This window comes from Salminus brasiliensis, chromosome 13 (assembly GCF_030463535.1).
Source record: "Salminus brasiliensis chromosome 13, fSalBra1.hap2, whole genome shotgun sequence".
Classification (NCBI taxonomy): Eukaryota; Metazoa; Chordata; class Actinopteri; order Characiformes; family Bryconidae; genus Salminus; species Salminus brasiliensis.
In genome coordinates this window covers 15,710,478-15,729,816 of record NC_132890.1, presented here as the reverse complement: position 1 = coordinate 15,729,816, position 19,339 = coordinate 15,710,478, and the positions used below count along the sequence as shown (strand labels likewise).

General features: G+C 46.3%; 13 non-coding genes across 13 annotated transcripts in view; all 13 read left to right on the top strand.

The window, feature by feature from the left end:
- LOC140576271 (5S ribosomal RNA) overlaps positions 1-32 on the top strand; it is a 119-nt gene extending 87 nt beyond the window's left edge. The window contains exon 1 of the ribosomal RNA XR_011981493.1: positions 1-32. This exon is cut by the window's left edge and continues 87 nt beyond it. This is a non-coding gene — a ribosomal RNA (5S ribosomal RNA).
- Positions 33-1,422: 1,390 nt separating this feature from the next.
- LOC140576367 (5S ribosomal RNA) lies at positions 1,423-1,541 on the top strand. The gene has a single exon (XR_011981583.1). It is a non-coding gene; the product is annotated as a 5S ribosomal RNA (ribosomal RNA).
- Positions 1,542-2,931: 1,390 nt separating this feature from the next.
- LOC140576270 (5S ribosomal RNA) lies at positions 2,932-3,050 on the top strand. Its single transcript, XR_011981492.1, has one exon. It is a non-coding gene; the product is annotated as a 5S ribosomal RNA (ribosomal RNA).
- Positions 3,051-4,439: 1,389 nt separating this feature from the next.
- LOC140575821 (5S ribosomal RNA) lies at positions 4,440-4,558 on the top strand. Its single transcript, XR_011981080.1, has one exon. It is a non-coding gene; the product is annotated as a 5S ribosomal RNA (ribosomal RNA).
- Positions 4,559-5,948: 1,390 nt separating this feature from the next.
- On the top strand, positions 5,949-6,067 carry LOC140576269 (5S ribosomal RNA). Its single transcript, XR_011981491.1, has one exon. It is a non-coding gene; the product is annotated as a 5S ribosomal RNA (ribosomal RNA).
- A 1,390-nt stretch (positions 6,068-7,457) lies between these two features.
- LOC140575820 (5S ribosomal RNA) lies at positions 7,458-7,576 on the top strand. The gene has a single exon (XR_011981079.1). It is a non-coding gene; the product is annotated as a 5S ribosomal RNA (ribosomal RNA).
- A 1,389-nt stretch (positions 7,577-8,965) lies between these two features.
- Positions 8,966-9,084, top strand: LOC140575819 (5S ribosomal RNA). The gene has a single exon (XR_011981078.1). It is a non-coding gene; the product is annotated as a 5S ribosomal RNA (ribosomal RNA).
- Positions 9,085-10,474: 1,390 nt separating this feature from the next.
- On the top strand, positions 10,475-10,593 carry LOC140576267 (5S ribosomal RNA). The gene has a single exon (XR_011981489.1). It is a non-coding gene; the product is annotated as a 5S ribosomal RNA (ribosomal RNA).
- Positions 10,594-11,982: 1,389 nt separating this feature from the next.
- LOC140575818 (5S ribosomal RNA) lies at positions 11,983-12,101 on the top strand. Its single transcript, XR_011981077.1, has one exon. It is a non-coding gene; the product is annotated as a 5S ribosomal RNA (ribosomal RNA).
- A 1,390-nt stretch (positions 12,102-13,491) lies between these two features.
- On the top strand, positions 13,492-13,610 carry LOC140576266 (5S ribosomal RNA). Its single transcript, XR_011981488.1, has one exon. It is a non-coding gene; the product is annotated as a 5S ribosomal RNA (ribosomal RNA).
- Positions 13,611-14,999: 1,389 nt separating this feature from the next.
- Positions 15,000-15,118, top strand: LOC140575817 (5S ribosomal RNA). The gene has a single exon (XR_011981076.1). It is a non-coding gene; the product is annotated as a 5S ribosomal RNA (ribosomal RNA).
- Positions 15,119-16,508: 1,390 nt separating this feature from the next.
- Positions 16,509-16,627, top strand: LOC140576265 (5S ribosomal RNA). The gene has a single exon (XR_011981487.1). It is a non-coding gene; the product is annotated as a 5S ribosomal RNA (ribosomal RNA).
- Positions 16,628-18,016: 1,389 nt separating this feature from the next.
- On the top strand, positions 18,017-18,135 carry LOC140575816 (5S ribosomal RNA). The gene has a single exon (XR_011981075.1). It is a non-coding gene; the product is annotated as a 5S ribosomal RNA (ribosomal RNA).
- The last annotated feature ends 1,204 nt before the right edge of the window (positions 18,136-19,339 follow it).

The window sequence follows — 19,339 nt, the reverse complement described above, 5'->3', positions numbered from 1 at the left end:
AGACCGCCTGGGAATACCAGGTGCTGTAAGCTTTTGCCATCCTCAAGCACTTACATGCACATTCTTTCACTTGCTTTTCTTACTTTTACTCCATCTTACTTTACGCTTTCACAAATCTACAACGCATTACCCTTTCTTTTACATGTACGTCCTTGTGTTACATTTCATACGGTCTTTGGAGTCTTCAGAGTCGAAACATTTCAGCGTCAGATGCCGTTTAAGCTCACCTGCATGGCCTGCCATGGGATGGAAACCAATCAGTTGTAGTTTGGCTTAATTATAGCCAGTTGCTCTCAAAACAAAACACTGGAAAATATTCAACAAGAACTCTGTGGAGGGAATGCTGTGGATAAAAGTAACCCAAGCCTGCCAGTAGGGGTCAGTGTACGTTTGAGGAAACTGACAACATGGGGGGGAAAGTCTGTTACAGGATGTCAACGCAGAGCAGAACTACAACCAATCACAGTTACAGCTCATGGGTGGGACAAGCCCAATATTTGCTGTTAAAAACAAACAAACAAACAAAAAAACACCTGCTAATTTAGATCACTTACTTAGGTCACATTAAAGCAACACATCACGAAAGGGAGTGAGCCGTGGGGCAATAACAGCACCGTTTCGTCACAGCCGTGATGTTTATTTCACCGTTACACGCAACCTCAAGTCATGGGCCGCCATTCATGGGTCCCCGTTCTCGTTTCGGGGGGCTGATTTCCAGTTGTATTGAGTTTTTTTAAAATTCTCCTCCCAGACCTGCCTGCATCTACAACAGTTGTTCTTTTGTCCCCCTAAAGCTTCACAGAGCTCTTTGAACTTGACATGGCGACGCCACTTCCCTAAGTCAAAAGGCTGGCTGGCCCACTCAGCCCGAGCCTGCTTCACCGGCATCCCTGCGACTCGCAACTCACCTCAGAGCGATGCTTCGCCCGGCGTGCTAGCGTGAGCTTTTTTCTTTTTTTTTTTTTTGCCCGGCTTCCATATTGGTAGGAAGTAGCCTCTGCATTTATCCCGTATTCCTGTTGTACCTTAGTATGTGGAATTTAGGGGTGCAAATAAAAGGAGCCAAGACAGTTGAGAAAGATTTGTGATTTTGTAATTGTCCCGTTTCACAAGCCCATTCGACTCATGTGGCTTATGTGACTTTTATGTTGACAAGGCCGAGTCTGGCGGCCGGCGTTAGCCTTTGTTGCTGAATGTTCAAGTGTCAGCCAAAAGAGCAAGTTTTGTTGTTTTATTTTTTTTGTGAAAAGAGAAGGAGGACAGGAGAGAGCAATGAAATGTGTGATTGGTTTGAATGAGCTTGGTGGGGTTGCTTTGGAAGTAAGAAAGGAGGGCGAGTAAATGTGTGTCCCCTGTAGTGTGGAAAAGGCAGCCGTCTTTTGCCGCATGCTTATAAATAGGCTGAGTGGAAGCAGCGCTCTCGCTTACGGCCATACCGCCCTGAGCACGCCCGATCTCGTCTGATCTCGGAAGCTAAGCAGGGTCGGGCCTGGTTAGTACTTGGATGGGAGACCGCCTGGGAATACCAGGTGCTGTAAGCTTTTGCCATCCTCAAGCACTTACATGCACATTCTTTCACTTGCTTTTCTTACTTTTACTCCATCTTACTTTACGCTTTCACAAATCTACAACGCATTACCCTTTCTTTTACATGTACGTCCTTGTGTTACATTTCATACGGTCTTTGGAGTCTTCAGAGTCGAAACATTTCAGCGTCAGATGCCGTTTAAGCCCACCTGCATGGCCTGCCATGGGATGGAAACCAATCAGTTGTAGTTTGGCTTAATTATAGCCAGTTGCTCTCAAAACAAAACACTGGAAAATATTCAACAAGAACTCTGTGGAGGGAATGCTGTGGATAAAAGTAACCCAAGCCTGCCAGTAGGGGTCAGTGTACGTTTGAGGAAACTGACAACATGGGGGGGAAAGTCTGTTACAGGATGTCAACGCAGAGCAGAACTACAACCAATCACAGTTACAGCTCATGGGTGGGACAAGCCCAATATTTGCTGTTAAAAACAAACAAACAAACAAAAAAACACCTGCTAATTTAGATCACTTACTTAGGTCACATTAAAGCAACACATCACGAAAGGGAGTGAGCCGTGGGGCAATAACAGCACCGTTTCGTCACAGCCGTGATGTTTATTTCACCGTTACACGCAACCTCAAGTCATGGGCCGCCATTCATGGGTCCCCGTTCTCGTTTCGGGGGGCTGATTTCCAGTTGTATTGAGTTTTTTTAAAATTCTCCTCCCAGACCTGCCTGCATCTACAACAGTTGTTCTTTTGTCCCCCTAAAGCTTCACAGAGCTCTTTGAACTTGACATGGCGACGCCACTTCCCTAAGTCAAAAGGCTGGCTGGCCCACTCAGCCCGAGCCTGCTTCACCGGCATCCCTGCGACTCGCAACTCACCTCAGAGCGATGCTTCGCCCGGCGTGCTAGCGTGAGCTTTTTTCTTTTTTTTTTTTTTGCCCGGCTTCCATATTGGTAGGAAGTAGCCTCTGCATTTATCCCGTATTCCTGTTGTACCTTAGTATGTGGAATTTAGGGGTGTAAATAAAAGGAGCCAAGACAGTTGAGAAAGATTTGTGATTTTGTAATTGTCCCGTTTCACAAGCCCATTCGACTCATGTGGCTTATGTGACTTTTATGTTGACAAGGCCGAGTCTGGCGGCCGGCGTTAGCCTTTGTTGCTGAATGTTCAAGTGTCAGCCAAAAGAGCAAGTTTTGTTGTTTTATTTTTTTTGTGAAAAGAGAAGGAGGACAGGAGAGAGCAATGAAATGTGTGATTGGTTTGAATGAGCTTGGTGGGGTTGCTTTGGAAGTAAGAAAGGAGGGCGAGTAAATGTGTGTCCCCTGTAGTGTGGAAAAGGCAGCCGTCTTTTGCCGCATGCTTATAAATAGGCTGAGTGGAAGCAGCGCTCTCGCTTACGGCCATACCACCCTGAGCACGCCCGATCTCGTCTGATCTCGGAAGCTAAGCAGGGTCGGGCCTGGTTAGTACTTGGATGGGAGACCGCCTGGGAATACCAGGTGCTGTAAGCTTTTGCCATCCTCAAGCACTTACATGCACATTCTTTCACTTGCTTTTCTTACTTTTACTCCATCTTACTTTACGCTTTCACAAATCTACAACGCATTACCCTTTCTTTTACATGTACGTCCTTGTGTTACATTTCATACGGTCTTTGGAGTCTTCAGAGTCGAAACATTTCAGCGTCAGATGCCGTTTAAGCCCACCTGCATGGCCTGCCATGGGATGGAAACCAATCAGTTGTAGTTTGGCTTAATTATAGCCAGTTGCTCTCAAAACAAAACACTGGAAAATATTCAACAAGAACTCTGTGGAGGGAATGCTGTGGATAAAAGTAACCCAAGCCTGCCAGTAGGGGTCAGTGTACGTTTGAGGAAACTGACAACATGGGGGGGAAAGTCTGTTACAGGATGTCAACGCAGAGCAGAACTACAACCAATCACAGTTACAGCTCATGGGTGGGACAAGCCCAATATTTGCTGTTAAAAACAAACAAACAAACAAAAAAACACCTGCTAATTTAGATCACTTACTTAGGTCACATTAAAGCAACACATCACGAAAGGGAGTGAGCCGTGGGGCAATAACAGCACCGTTTCGTCACAGCCGTGATGTTTATTTCACCGTTACACGCAACCTCAAGTCATGGGCCGCCATTCATGGGTCCCCGTTCTCGTTTCGGGGGGCTGATTTCCAGTTGTATTGAGTTTTTTTAAAATTCTCCTCCCAGACCTGCCTGCATCTACAACAGTTGTTCTTTTGTCCCCCTAAAGCTTCACAGAGCTCTTTGAACTTGACATGGCGACGCCACTTCCCTAAGTCAAAAGGCTGGCTGGCCCACTCAGCCCGAGCCTGCTTCACCGGCATCCCTGCGACTCGCAACTCACCTCAGAGCGATGCTTCGCCCGGCGTGCTAGCGTGAGCTTTTTTCTTTTTTTTTTTTTGCCCGGCTTCCATATTGGTAGGAAGTAGCCTCTGCATTTATCCCGTATTCCTGTTGTACCTTAGTATGTGGAATTTAGGGGTGTAAATAAAAGGAGCCAAGACAGTTGAGAAAGATTTGTGATTTTGTAATTGTCCCGTTTCACAAGCCCATTCGACTCATGTGGCTTATGTGACTTTTATGTTGACAAGGCCGAGTCTGGCGGCCGGCGTTAGCCTTTGTTGCTGAATGTTCAAGTGTCAGCCAAAAGAGCAAGTTTTGTTGTTTTATTTTTTTTGTGAAAAGAGAAGGAGGACAGGAGAGAGCAATGAAATGTGTGATTGGTTTGAATGAGCTTGGTGGGGTTGCTTTGGAAGTAAGAAAGGAGGGCGAGTAAATGTGTGTCCCCTGTAGTGTGGAAAAGGCAGCCGTCTTTTGCCGCATGCTTATAAATAGGCTGAGTGGAAGCAGTGCTCTCGCTTACGGCCATACCACCCTGAGCACGCCCGATCTCGTCTGATCTCGGAAGCTAAGCAGGGTCGGGCCTGGTTAGTACTTGGATGGGAGACAGCCTGGGAATACCAGGTGCTGTAAGCTTTTGCCATCCTCAAGCACTTACATGCACATTCTTTCACTTGCTTTTCTTACTTTTACTCCATCTTACTTTACGCTTTCACAAATCTACAACGCATTACCCTTTCTTTTACATGTACGTCCTTGTGTTACATTTCATACGGTCTTTGGAGTCTTCAGAGTCGAAACATTTCAGCGTCAGATGCCGTTTAAGCCCACCTGCATGGCCTGCCATGGGATGGAAACCAATCAGTTGTAGTTTGGCTTAATTATAGCCAGTTGCTCTCAAAACAAAACACTGGAAAATATTCAACAAGAACTCTGTGGAGGGAATGCTGTGGATAAAAGTAACCCAAGCCTGCCAGTAGGGGTCAGTGTACGTTTGAGGAAACTGACAACATGGGGGGGAAAGTCTGTTACAGGATGTCAACGCAGAGCAGAACTACAACCAATCACAGTTACAGCTCATGGGTGGGACAAGCCCAATATTTGCTGTTAAAAACAAACAAACAAACAAAAAAACACCTGCTAATTTAGATCACTTACTTAGGTCACATTAAAGCAACACATCACGAAAGGGAGTGAGCCGTGGGGCAATAACAGCACCGTTTCGTCACAGCCGTGATGTTTATTTCACCGTTACACGCAACCTCAAGTCATGGGCCGCCATTCATGGGTCCCCGTTCTCGTTTCGGGGGGCTGATTTCCAGTTGTATTGAGTTTTTTTAAAATTCTCCTCCCAGACCTGCCTGCATCTACAACAGTTGTTCTTTTGTCCCCCTAAAGCTTCACAGAGCTCTTTGAACTTGACATGGCGACGCCACTTCCCTAAGTCAAAAGGCTGGCTGGCCCACTCAGCCCGAGCCTGCTTCACCGGCATCCCTGCGACTCGCAACTCACCTCAGAGCGATGCTTCGCCCGGCGTGCTAGCGTGAGCTTTTTTCTTTTTTTTTTTTTTGCCCGGCTTCCATATTGGTAGGAAGTAGCCTCTGCATTTATCCCGTATTCCTGTTGTACCTTAGTATGTGGAATTTAGGGGTGTAAATAAAAGGAGCCAAGACAGTTGAGAAAGATTTGTGATTTTGTAATTGTCCCGTTTCACAAGCCCATTCGACTCATGTGGCTTATGTGACTTTTATGTTGACAAGGCCGAGTCTGGCGGCCGGCGTTAGCCTTTGTTGCTGAATGTTCAAGTGTCAGCCAAAAGAGCAAGTTTTGTTGTTTTATTTTTTTTGTGAAAAGAGAAGGAGGACAGGAGAGAGCAATGAAATGTGTGATTGGTTTGAATGAGCTTGGTGGGGTTGCTTTGGAAGTAAGAAAGGAGGGCGAGTAAATGTGTGTCCCCTGTAGTGTGGAAAAGGCAGCCGTCTTTTGCCGCATGCTTATAAATAGGCTGAGTGGAAGCAGCACTCTCGCTTACGGCCATACCACCCTGAGCACGCCCGATCTCGTCTGATCTCGGAAGCTAAGCAGGGTCGGGCCTGGTTAGTACTTGGATGGGAGACCGCCTGGGAATACCAGGTGCTGTAAGCTTTTGCCATCCTCAAGCACTTACATGCACATTCTTTCACTTGCTTTTCTTACTTTTACTCCATCTTACTTTACGCTTTCACAAATCTACAACGCATTACCCTTTCTTTTACATGTACGTCCTTGTGTTACATTTCATACGGTCTTTGGAGTCTTCAGAGTCGAAACATTTCAGCGTCAGATGCCGTTTAAGCCCACCTGCATGGCCTGCCATGGGATGGAAACCAATCAGTTGTAGTTTGGCTTAATTATAGCCAGTTGCTCTCAAAACAAAACACTGGAAAATATTCAACAAGAACTCTGTGGAGGGAATGCTGTGGATAAAAGTAACCCAAGCCTGCCAGTAGGGGTCAGTGTACGTTTGAGGAAACTGACAACATGGGGGGGAAAGTCTGTTACAGGATGTCAACGCAGAGCAGAACTACAACCAATCACAGTTACAGCTCATGGGTGGGACAAGCCCAATATTTGCTGTTAAAAACAAACAAACAAACAAAAAAACACCTGCTAATTTAGATCACTTACTTAGGTCACATTAAAGCAACACATCACGAAAGGGAGTGAGCCGTGGGGCAATAACAGCACCGTTTCGTCACAGCCGTGATGTTTATTTCACCGTTACACGCAACCTCAAGTCATGGGCCGCCATTCATGGGTCCCCGTTCTCGTTTCGGGGGGCTGATTTCCAGTTGTATTGAGTTTTTTTAAAATTCTCCTCCCAGACCTGCCTGCATCTACAACAGTTGTTCTTTTGTCCCCCTAAAGCTTCACAGAGCTCTTTGAACTTGACATGGCGACGCCACTTCCCTAAGTCAAAAGGCTGGCTGGCCCACTCAGCCCGAGCCTGCTTCACCGGCATCCCTGCGACTCGCAACTCACCTCAGAGCGATGCTTCGCCCGGCGTGCTAGCGTGAGCTTTTTTCTTCTTTTTTTTTTTGCCCGGCTTCCATATTGGTAGGAAGTAGCCTCTGCATTTATCCCGTATTCCTGTTGTACCTTAGTATGTGGAATTTAGGGGTGTAAATAAAAGGAGCCAAGACAGTTGAGAAAGATTTGTGATTTTGTAATTGTCCCGTTTCACAAGCCCATTCGACTCATGTGGCTTATGTGACTTTTATGTTGACAAGGCCGAGTCTGGCGGCCGGCGTTAGCCTTTGTTGCTGAATGTTCAAGTGTCAGCCAAAAGAGCAAGTTTTGTTGTTTTATTTTTTTTGTGAAAAGAGAAGGAGGACAGGAGAGAGCAATGAAATGTGTGATTGGTTTGAATGAGCTTGGTGGGGTTGCTTTGGAAGTAAGAAAGGAGGGCGAGTAAATGTGTGTCCCCTGTAGTGTGGAAAAGGCAGCCGTCTTTTGCCGCATGCTTATAAATAGGCTGAGTGGAAGCAGTGCTCTCGCTTACGGCCATACCACCCTGAGCACGCCCGATCTCGTCTGATCTCGGAAGCTAAGCAGGGTCGGGCCTGGTTAGTACTTGGATGGGAGACAGCCTGGGAATACCAGGTGCTGTAAGCTTTTGCCATCCTCAAGCACTTACATGCACATTCTTTCACTTGCTTTTCTTACTTTTACTCCATCTTACTTTACGCTTTCACAAATCTACAACGCATTACCCTTTCTTTTACATGTACGTCCTTGTGTTACATTTCATACGGTCTTTGGAGTCTTCAGAGTCGAAACATTTCAGCGTCAGATGCCGTTTAAGCCCACCTGCATGGCCTGCCATGGGATGGAAACCAATCAGTTGTAGTTTGGCTTAATTATAGCCAGTTGCTCTCAAAACAAAACACTGGAAAATATTCAACAAGAACTCTGTGGAGGGAATGCTGTGGATAAAAGTAACCCAAGCCTGCCAGTAGGGGTCAGTGTACGTTTGAGGAAACTGACAACATGGGGGGGAAAGTCTGTTACAGGATGTCAACGCAGAGCAGAACTACAACCAATCACAGTTACAGCTCATGGGTGGGACAAGCCCAATATTTGCTGTTAAAAACAAACAAACAAACAAAAAAACACCTGCTAATTTAGATCACTTACTTAGGTCACATTAAAGCAACACATCACGAAAGGGAGTGAGCCGTGGGGCAATAACAGCACTGTTTCGTCACAGCCGTGATGTTTATTTCACCGTTACACGCAACCTCAAGTCATGGGCCGCCATTCATGGGTCCCCGTTCTCGTTTCGGGGGGCTGATTTCCAGTTGTATTGAGTTTTTTTAAAATTCTCCTCCCAGACCTGCCTGCATCTACAACAGTTGTTCTTTTGTCCCCCTAAAGCTTCACAGAGCTCTTTGAACTTGACATGGCGACGCCACTTCCCTAAGTCAAAAGGCTGGCTGGCCCACTCAGCCCGAGCCTGCTTCACCGGCATCCCTGCGACTCGCAACTCACCTCAGAGCGATGCTTCGCCCGGCGTGCTAGCGTGAGCTTTTTTCTTTTTTTTTTTTTGCCCGGCTTCCATATTGGTAGGAAGTAGCCTCTGCATTTATCCCGTATTCCTGTTGTACCTTAGTATGTGGAATTTAGGGGTGTAAATAAAAGGAGCCAAGACAGTTGAGAAAGATTTGTGATTTTGTAATTGTCCCGTTTCACAAGCCCATTCGACTCATGTGGCTTATGTGACTTTTATGTTGACAAGGCCGAGTCTGGCGGCCGGCGTTAGCCTTTGTTGCTGAATGTTCAAGTGTCAGCCAAAAGAGCAAGTTTTGTTGTTTTATTTTTTTTGTGAAAAGAGAAGGAGGACAGGAGAGAGCAATGAAATGTGTGATTGGTTTGAATGAGCTTGGTGGGGTTGCTTTGGAAGTAAGAAAGGAGGGCGAGTAAATGTGTGTCCCCTGTAGTGTGGAAAAGGCAGCCGTCTTTTGCCGCATGCTTATAAATAGGCTGAGTGGAAGCAGTGCTCTCGCTTACGGCCATACCACCCTGAGCACGCCCGATCTCGTCTGATCTCGGAAGCTAAGCAGGGTCGGGCCTGGTTAGTACTTGGATGGGAGACAGCCTGGGAATACCAGGTGCTGTAAGCTTTTGCCATCCTCAAGCACTTACATGCACATTCTTTCACTTGCTTTTCTTACTTTTACTCCATCTTACTTTACGCTTTCACAAATCTACAACGCATTACCCTTTCTTTTACATGTACGTCCTTGTGTTACATTTCATACGGTCTTTGGAGTCTTCAGAGTCGAAACATTTCAGCGTCAGATGCCGTTTAAGCCCACCTGCATGGCCTGCCATGGGATGGAAACCAATCAGTTGTAGTTTGGCTTAATTATAGCCAGTTGCTCTCAAAACAAAACACTGGAAAATATTCAACAAGAACTCTGTGGAGGGAATGCTGTGGATAAAAGTAACCCAAGCCTGCCAGTAGGGGTCAGTGTACGTTTGAGGAAACTGACAACATGGGGGGGAAAGTCTGTTACAGGATGTCAACGCAGAGCAGAACTACAACCAATCACAGTTACAGCTCATGGGTGGGACAAGCCCAATATTTGCTGTTAAAAACAAACAAACAAACAAAAAAACACCTGCTAATTTAGATCACTTACTTAGGTCACATTAAAGCAACACATCACGAAAGGGAGTGAGCCGTGGGGCAATAACAGCACCGTTTCGTCACAGCCGTGATGTTTATTTCACCGTTACACGCAACCTCAAGTCATGGGCCGCCATTCATGGGTCCCCGTTCTCGTTTCGGGGGGCTGATTTCCAGTTGTATTGAGTTTTTTTAAAATTCTCCTCCCAGACCTGCCTGCATCTACAACAGTTGTTCTTTTGTCCCCCTAAAGCTTCACAGAGCTCTTTGAACTTGACATGGCGACGCCACTTCCCTAAGTCAAAAGGCTGGCTGGCCCACTCAGCCCGAGCCTGCTTCACCGGCATCCCTGCGACTCGCAACTCACCTCAGAGCGATGCTTCGCCCGGCGTGCTAGCGTGAGCTTTTTTCTTTTTTTTTTTTTTGCCCGGCTTCCATATTGGTAGGAAGTAGCCTCTGCATTTATCCCGTATTCCTGTTGTACCTTAGTATGTGGAATTTAGGGGTGTAAATAAAAGGAGCCAAGACAGTTGAGAAAGATTTGTGATTTTGTAATTGTCCCGTTTCACAAGCCCATTCGACTCATGTGGCTTATGTGACTTTTATGTTGACAAGGCCGAGTCTGGCGGCCGGCGTTAGCCTTTGTTGCTGAATGTTCAAGTGTCAGCCAAAAGAGCAAGTTTTGTTGTTTTATTTTTTTTGTGAAAAGAGAAGGAGGACAGGAGAGAGCAATGAAATGTGTGATTGGTTTGAATGAGCTTGGTGGGGTTGCTTTGGAAGTAAGAAAGGAGGGCGAGTAAATGTGTGTCCCCTGTAGTGTGGAAAAGGCAGCCGTCTTTTGCCGCATGCTTATAAATAGGCTGAGTGGAAGCAGCGCTCTCGCTTACGGCCATACCACCCTGAGCACGCCCGATCTCGTCTGATCTCGGAAGCTAAGCAGGGTCGGGCCTGGTTAGTACTTGGATGGGAGACCGCCTGGGAATACCAGGTGCTGTAAGCTTTTGCCATCCTCAAGCACTTACATGCACATTCTTTCACTTGCTTTTCTTACTTTTACTCCATCTTACTTTACGCTTTCACAAATCTACAACGCATTACCCTTTCTTTTACATGTACGTCCTTGTGTTACATTTCATACGGTCTTTGGAGTCTTCAGAGTCGAAACATTTCAGCGTCAGATGCCGTTTAAGCCCACCTGCATGGCCTGCCATGGGATGGAAACCAATCAGTTGTAGTTTGGCTTAATTATAGCCAGTTGCTCTCAAAACAAAACACTGGAAAATATTCAACAAGAACTCTGTGGAGGGAATGCTGTGGATAAAAGTAACCCAAGCCTGCCAGTAGGGGTCAGTGTACGTTTGAGGAAACTGACAACATGGGGGGGAAAGTCTGTTACAGGATGTCAACGCAGAGCAGAACTACAACCAATCACAGTTACAGCTCATGGGTGGGACAAGCCCAATATTTGCTGTTAAAAACAAACAAACAAACAAAAAAACACCTGCTAATTTAGATCACTTACTTAGGTCACATTAAAGCAACACATCACGAAAGGGAGTGAGCCGTGGGGCAATAACAGCACCGTTTCGTCACAGCCGTGATGTTTATTTCACCGTTACACGCAACCTCAAGTCATGGGCCGCCATTCATGGGTCCCCGTTCTCGTTTCGGGGGGCTGATTTCCAGTTGTATTGAGTTTTTTTAAAATTCTCCTCCCAGACCTGCCTGCATCTACAACAGTTGTTCTTTTGTCCCCCTAAAGCTTCACAGAGCTCTTTGAACTTGACATGGCGACGCCACTTCCCTAAGTCAAAAGGCTGGCTGGCCCACTCAGCCCGAGCCTGCTTCACCGGCATCCCTGCGACTCGCAACTCACCTCAGAGCGATGCTTCGCCCGGCGTGCTAGCGTGAGCTTTTTTCTTTTTTTTTTTTTGCCCGGCTTCCATATTGGTAGGAAGTAGCCTCTGCATTTATCCCGTATTCCTGTTGTACCTTAGTATGTGGAATTTAGGGGTGTAAATAAAAGGAGCCAAGACAGTTGAGAAAGATTTGTGATTTTGTAATTGTCCCGTTTCACAAGCCCATTCGACTCATGTGGCTTATGTGACTTTTATGTTGACAAGGCCGAGTCTGGCGGCCGGCGTTAGCCTTTGTTGCTGAATGTTCAAGTGTCAGCCAAAAGAGCAAGTTTTGTTGTTTTATTTTTTTTGTGAAAAGAGAAGGAGGACAGGAGAGAGCAATGAAATGTGTGATTGGTTTGAATGAGCTTGGTGGGGTTGCTTTGGAAGTAAGAAAGGAGGGCGAGTAAATGTGTGTCCCCTGTAGTGTGGAAAAGGCAGCCGTCTTTTGCCGCATGCTTATAAATAGGCTGAGTGGAAGCAGTGCTCTCGCTTACGGCCATACCACCCTGAGCACGCCCGATCTCGTCTGATCTCGGAAGCTAAGCAGGGTCGGGCCTGGTTAGTACTTGGATGGGAGACAGCCTGGGAATACCAGGTGCTGTAAGCTTTTGCCATCCTCAAGCACTTACATGCACATTCTTTCACTTGCTTTTCTTACTTTTACTCCATCTTACTTTACGCTTTCACAAATCTACAACGCATTACCCTTTCTTTTACATGTACGTCCTTGTGTTACATTTCATACGGTCTTTGGAGTCTTCAGAGTCGAAACATTTCAGCGTCAGATGCCGTTTAAGCCCACCTGCATGGCCTGCCATGGGATGGAAACCAATCAGTTGTAGTTTGGCTTAATTATAGCCAGTTGCTCTCAAAACAAAACACTGGAAAATATTCAACAAGAACTCTGTGGAGGGAATGCTGTGGATAAAAGTAACCCAAGCCTGCCAGTAGGGGTCAGTGTACGTTTGAGGAAACTGACAACATGGGGGGGAAAGTCTGTTACAGGATGTCAACGCAGAGCAGAACTACAACCAATCACAGTTACAGCTCATGGGTGGGACAAGCCCAATATTTGCTGTTAAAAACAAACAAACAAACAAAAAAACACCTGCTAATTTAGATCACTTACTTAGGTCACATTAAAGCAACACATCACGAAAGGGAGTGAGCCGTGGGGCAATAACAGCACCGTTTCGTCACAGCCGTGATGTTTATTTCACCGTTACACGCAACCTCAAGTCATGGGCCGCCATTCATGGGTCCCCGTTCTCGTTTCGGGGGGCTGATTTCCAGTTGTATTGAGTTTTTTTAAAATTCTCCTCCCAGACCTGCCTGCATCTACAACAGTTGTTCTTTTGTCCCCCTAAAGCTTCACAGAGCTCTTTGAACTTGACATGGCGACGCCACTTCCCTAAGTCAAAAGGCTGGCTGGCCCACTCAGCCCGAGCCTGCTTCACCGGCATCCCTGCGACTCGCAACTCACCTCAGAGCGATGCTTCGCCCGGCGTGCTAGCGTGAGCTTTTTTCTTTTTTTTTTTTTTGCCCGGCTTCCATATTGGTAGGAAGTAGCCTCTGCATTTATCCCGTATTCCTGTTGTACCTTAGTATGTGGAATTTAGGGGTGTAAATAAAAGGAGCCAAGACAGTTGAGAAAGATTTGTGATTTTGTAATTGTCCCGTTTCACAAGCCCATTCGACTCATGTGGCTTATGTGACTTTTATGTTGACAAGGCCGAGTCTGGCGGCCGGCGTTAGCCTTTGTTGCTGAATGTTCAAGTGTCAGCCAAAAGAGCAAGTTTTGTTGTTTTATTTTTTTTGTGAAAAGAGAAGGAGGACAGGAGAGAGCAATGAAATGTGTGATTGGTTTGAATGAGCTTGGTGGGGTTGCTTTGGAAGTAAGAAAGGAGGGCGAGTAAATGTGTGTCCCCTGTAGTGTGGAAAAGGCAGCCGTCTTTTGCCGCATGCTTATAAATAGGCTGAGTGGAAGCAGCGCTCTCGCTTACGGCCATACCACCCTGAGCACGCCCGATCTCGTCTGATCTCGGAAGCTAAGCAGGGTCGGGCCTGGTTAGTACTTGGATGGGAGACCGCCTGGGAATACCAGGTGCTGTAAGCTTTTGCCATCCTCAAGCACTTACATGCACATTCTTTCACTTGCTTTTCTTACTTTTACTCCATCTTACTTTACGCTTTCACAAATCTACAACGCATTACCCTTTCTTTTACATGTACGTCCTTGTGTTACATTTCATACGGTCTTTGGAGTCTTCAGAGTCGAAACATTTCAGCGTCAGATGCCGTTTAAGCCCACCTGCATGGCCTGCCATGGGATGGAAACCAATCAGTTGTAGTTTGGCTTAATTATAGCCAGTTGCTCTCAAAACAAAACACTGGAAAATATTCAACAAGAACTCTGTGGAGGGAATGCTGTGGATAAAAGTAACCCAAGCCTGCCAGTAGGGGTCAGTGTACGTTTGAGGAAACTGACAACATGGGGGGGAAAGTCTGTTACAGGATGTCAACGCAGAGCAGAACTACAACCAATCACAGTTACAGCTCATGGGTGGGACAAGCCCAATATTTGCTGTTAAAAACAAACAAACAAACAAAAAAACACCTGCTAATTTAGATCACTTACTTAGGTCACATTAAAGCAACACATCACGAAAGGGAGTGAGCCGTGGGGCAATAACAGCACCGTTTCGTCACAGCCGTGATGTTTATTTCACCGTTACACGCAACCTCAAGTCATGGGCCGCCATTCATGGGTCCCCGTTCTCGTTTCGGGGGGCTGATTTCCAGTTGTATTGAGTTTTTTTAAAATTCTCCTCCCAGACCTGCCTGCATCTACAACAGTTGTTCTTTTGTCCCCCTAAAGCTTCACAGAGCTCTTTGAACTTGACATGGCGACGCCACTTCCCTAAGTCAAAAGGCTGGCTGGCCCACTCAGCCCGAGCCTGCTTCACCGGCATCCCTGCGACTCGCAACTCACCTCAGAGCGATGCTTCGCCCGGCGTGCTAGCGTGAGCTTTTTTCTTTTTTTTTTTTTGCCCGGCTTCCATATTGGTAGGAAGTAGCCTCTGCATTTATCCCGTATTCCTGTTGTACCTTAGTATGTGGAATTTAGGGGTGTAAATAAAAGGAGCCAAGACAGTTGAGAAAGATTTGTGATTTTGTAATTGTCCCGTTTCACAAGCCCATTCGACTCATGTGGCTTATGTGACTTTTATGTTGACAAGGCCGAGTCTGGCGGCCGGCGTTAGCCTTTGTTGCTGAATGTTCAAGTGTCAGCCAAAAGAGCAAGTTTTGTTGTTTTATTTTTTTTGTGAAAAGAGAAGGAGGACAGGAGAGAGCAATGAAATGTGTGATTGGTTTGAATGAGCTTGGTGGGGTTGCTTTGGAAGTAAGAAAGGAGGGCGAGTAAATGTGTGTCCCCTGTAGTGTGGAAAAGGCAGCCGTCTTTTGCCGCATGCTTATAAATAGGCTGAGTGGAAGCAGTGCTCTCGCTTACGGCCATACCACCCTGAGCACGCCCGATCTCGTCTGATCTCGGAAGCTAAGCAGGGTCGGGCCTGGTTAGTACTTGGATGGGAGACAGCCTGGGAATACCAGGTGCTGTAAGCTTTTGCCATCCTCAAGCACTTACATGCACATTCTTTCACTTGCTTTTCTTACTTTTACTCCATCTTACTTTACGCTTTCACAAATCTACAACGCATTACCCTTTCTTTTACATGTACGTCCTTGTGTTACATTTCATACGGTCTTTGGAGTCTTCAGAGTCGAAACATTTCAGCGTCAGATGCCGTTTAAGCCCACCTGCATGGCCTGCCATGGGATGGAAACCAATCAGTTGTAGTTTGGCTTAATTATAGCCAGTTGCTCTCAAAACAAAACACTGGAAAATATTCAACAAGAACTCTGTGGAGGGAATGCTGTGGATAAAAGTAACCCAAGCCTGCCAGTAGGGGTCAGTGTACGTTTGAGGAAACTGACAACATGGGGGGGAAAGTCTGTTACAGGATGTCAACGCAGAGCAGAACTACAACCAATCACAGTTACAGCTCATGGGTGGGACAAGCCCAATATTTGCTGTTAAAAACAAACAAACAAACAAAAAAACACCTGCTAATTTAGATCACTTACTTAGGTCACATTAAAGCAACACATCACGAAAGGGAGTGAGCCGTGGGGCAATAACAGCACCGTTTCGTCACAGCCGTGATGTTTATTTCACCGTTACACGCAACCTCAAGTCATGGGCCGCCATTCATGGGTCCCCGTTCTCGTTTCGGGGGACTGATTTCCAGTTGTATTGAGTTTTTTTAAAATTCTCCTCCCAGACCTGCCTGCATCTACAACAGTTGTTCTTTTGTCCCCCTAAAGCTTCACAGAGCTCTTTGAACTTGACATGGCGACGCCACTTCCCTAAGTCAAAAGGCTGGCTGGCCCACTCAGCCCGAGCCTGCTTCACCGGCATCCCTGCGACTCGCAACTCACCTCAGAGCGATGCTTCGCCCGGCGTGCTAGCGTGAGCTTTTTTCTTTTTTTTTTTTTTGCCCGGCTTCCATATTGGTAGGAAGTAGCCTCTGCATTTATCCCGTATTCCTGTTGTACCTTAGTATGTGGAATTTAGGGGTGTAAATAAAAGGAGCCAAGACAGTTGAGAAAGATTTGTGATTTTGTAATTGTCCCGTTTCACAAGCCCATTCGACTCATGTGGCTTATGTGACTTTTATGTTGACAAGGCCGAGTCTGGCGGCCGGCGTTAGCCTTTGTTGCTGAATGTTCAAGTGTCAGCCAAAAGAGCAAGTTTTGTTGTTTTATTTTTTTTGTGAAAAGAGAAGGAGGACAGGAGAGAGCAATGAAATGTGTGATTGGTTTGAATGAGCTTGGTGGGGTTGCTTTGGAAGTAAGAAAGGAGGGCGAGTAAATGTGTGTCCCCTGTAGTGTGGAAAAGGCAGCCGTCTTTTGCCGCATGCTGATAAATAGGCTGAGTGGAAGCAGCGCTCTCGCTTACGGCCATACCACCCTGAGCACGCCCGATCTCGTCTGATCTCGGAAGCTAAGCAGGGTCGGGCCTGGTTAGTACTTGGATGGGAGACCGCCTGGGAATACCAGGTGCTGTAAGCTTTTGCCATCCTCAAGCACTTACATGCACATTCTTTCACTTGCTTTTCTTACTTTTACTCCATCTTACTTTACGCTTTCACAAATCTACAACGCATTACCCTTTCTTTTACATGTACGTCCTTGTGTTACATTTCATACGGTCTTTGGAGTCTTCAGAGTCGAAACATTTCAGCGTCAGATGCCGTTTAAGCCCACCTGCATGGCCTGCCATGGGATGGAAACCAATCAGTTGTAGTTTGGCTTAATTATAGCCAGTTGCTCTCAAAACAAAACACTGGAAAATATTCAACAAGAACTCTGTGGAGGGAATGCTGTGGATAAAAGTAACCCAAGCCTGCCAGTAGGGGTCAGTGTACGTTTGAGGAAACTGACAACATGGGGGGGAAAGTCTGTTACAGGATGTCAACGCAGAGCAGAACTACAACCAATCACAGTTACAGCTCATGGGTGGGACAAGCCCAATATTTGCTGTTAAAAACAAACAAACAAACAAAAAAACACCTGCTAATTTAGATCACTTACTTAGGTCACATTAAAGCAACACATCACGAAAGGGAGTGAGCCGTGGGGCAATAACAGCACCGTTTCGTCACAGCCGTGATGTTTATTTCACCGTTACACGCAACCTCAAGTCATGGGCCGCCATTCATGGGTCCCCGTTCTCGTTTCGGGGGGCTGATTTCCAGTTGTATTGAGTTTTTTTAAAATTCTCCTCCCAGACCTGCCTGCATCTACAACAGTTGTTCTTTTGTCCCCCTAAAGCTTCACAGAGCTCTTTGAACTTGACATGGCGACGCCACTTCCCTAAGTCAAAAGGCTGGCTGGCCCACTCAGCCCGAGCCTGCTTCACCGGCATCCCTGCGACTCGCAACTCACCTCAGAGCGATGCTTCGCCCGGCGTGCTAGCGTGAGCTTTTTTCTTTTTTTTTTTTTGCCCGGCTTCCATATTGGTAGGAAGTAGCCTCTGCATTTATCCCGTATTCCTGTTGTACCTTAGTATGTGGAATTTAGGGGTGTAAATAAAAGGAGCCAAGACAGTTGAGAAAGATTTGTGATTTTGTAATTGTCCCGTTTCACAAGCCCATTCGACTCATGTGGCTTATGTGACTTTTATGTTGACAAGGCCGAGTCTGGCGGCCGGCGTTAGCCTTTGTTGCTGAATGTTCAAGTGTCAGCCAAAAGAGCAAGTTTTGTTGTTTTATTTTTTTTGTGAAAAGAGAAGGAGGACAGGAGAGAGCAATGAAATGTGTGATTGGTTTGAATGAGCTTGGTGGGGTTGCTTTGGAAGTAAGAAAGGAGGGCGAGTAAATGTGTGTCCCCTGTAGTGTGGAAAAGGCAGCCGTCTTTTGCCGCATGCTTATAAATAGGCTGAGTGGAAGCAGTGCTCTCGCTTACGGCCATACCACCCTGAGCACGCCCGATCTCGTCTGATCTCGGAAGCTAAGCAGGGTCGGGCCTGGTTAGTACTTGGATGGGAGACAGCCTGGGAATACCAGGTGCTGTAAGCTTTTGCCATCCTCAAGCACTTACATGCACATTCTTTCACTTGCTTTTCTTACTTTTACTCCATCTTACTTTACGCTTTCACAAATCTACAACGCATTACCCTTTCTTTTACATGTACGTCCTTGTGTTACATTTCATACGGTCTTTGGAGTCTTCAGAGTCGAAACATTTCAGCGTCAGATGCCGTTTAAGCCCACCTGCATGGCCTGCCATGGGATGGAAACCAATCAGTTGTAGTTTGGCTTAATTATAGCCAGTTGCTCTCAAAACAAAACACTGGAAAATATTCAACAAGAACTCTGTGGAGGGAATGCTGTGGATAAAAGTAACCCAAGCCTGCCAGTAGGGGTCAGTGTACGTTTGAGGAAACTGACAACATGGGGGGGAAAGTCTGTTACAGGATGTCAACGCAGAGCAGAACTACAACCAATCACAGTTACAGCTCATGGGTGGGACAAGCCCAATATTTGCTGTTAAAAACAAACAAACAAACAAAAAAACACCTGCTAATTTAGATCACTTACTTAGGTCACATTAAAGCAACACATCACGAAAGGGAGTGAGCCGTGGGGCAATAACAGCACCGTTTCGTCACAGCCGTGATGTTTATTTCACCGTTACACGCAACCTCAAGTCATGGGCCGCCATTCATGGGTCCCCGTTCTCGTTTCGGGGGGCTGATTTCCAGTTGTATTGAGTTTTTTTAAAATTCTCCTCCCAGACCTGCCTGCATCTACAACAGTTGTTCTTTTGTCCCCCTAAAGCTTCACAGAGCTCTTTGAACTTGACATGGCGACGCCACTTCCCTAAGTCAAAAGGCTGGCTGGCCCACTCAGCCCGAGCCTGCTTCACCGGCATCCCTGCGACTCGCAACTCACCTCAGAGCGATGCTTCGCCCGGCGTGCTAGCGTGAGCTTTTTTCTTTTTTTTTTTTTTGCCCGGCTTCCATATTGGTAGGAAGTAGCCTCTGCATTTATCCCGTATTCCTGTTGTACCTTAGTATGTGGAATTTAGGGGTGTAAATAAAAGGAGCCAAGACAGTTGAGAAAGATTTGTGATTTTGTAATTGTCCCGTTTCACAAGCCCATTCGACTCATGTGGCTTATGTGACTTTTATGTTGACAAGGCCGAGTCTGGCGGCCGGCGTTAGCCTTTGTTGCTGAATGTTCAAGTGTCAGCCAAAAGAGCAAGTTTTGTTGTTTTATT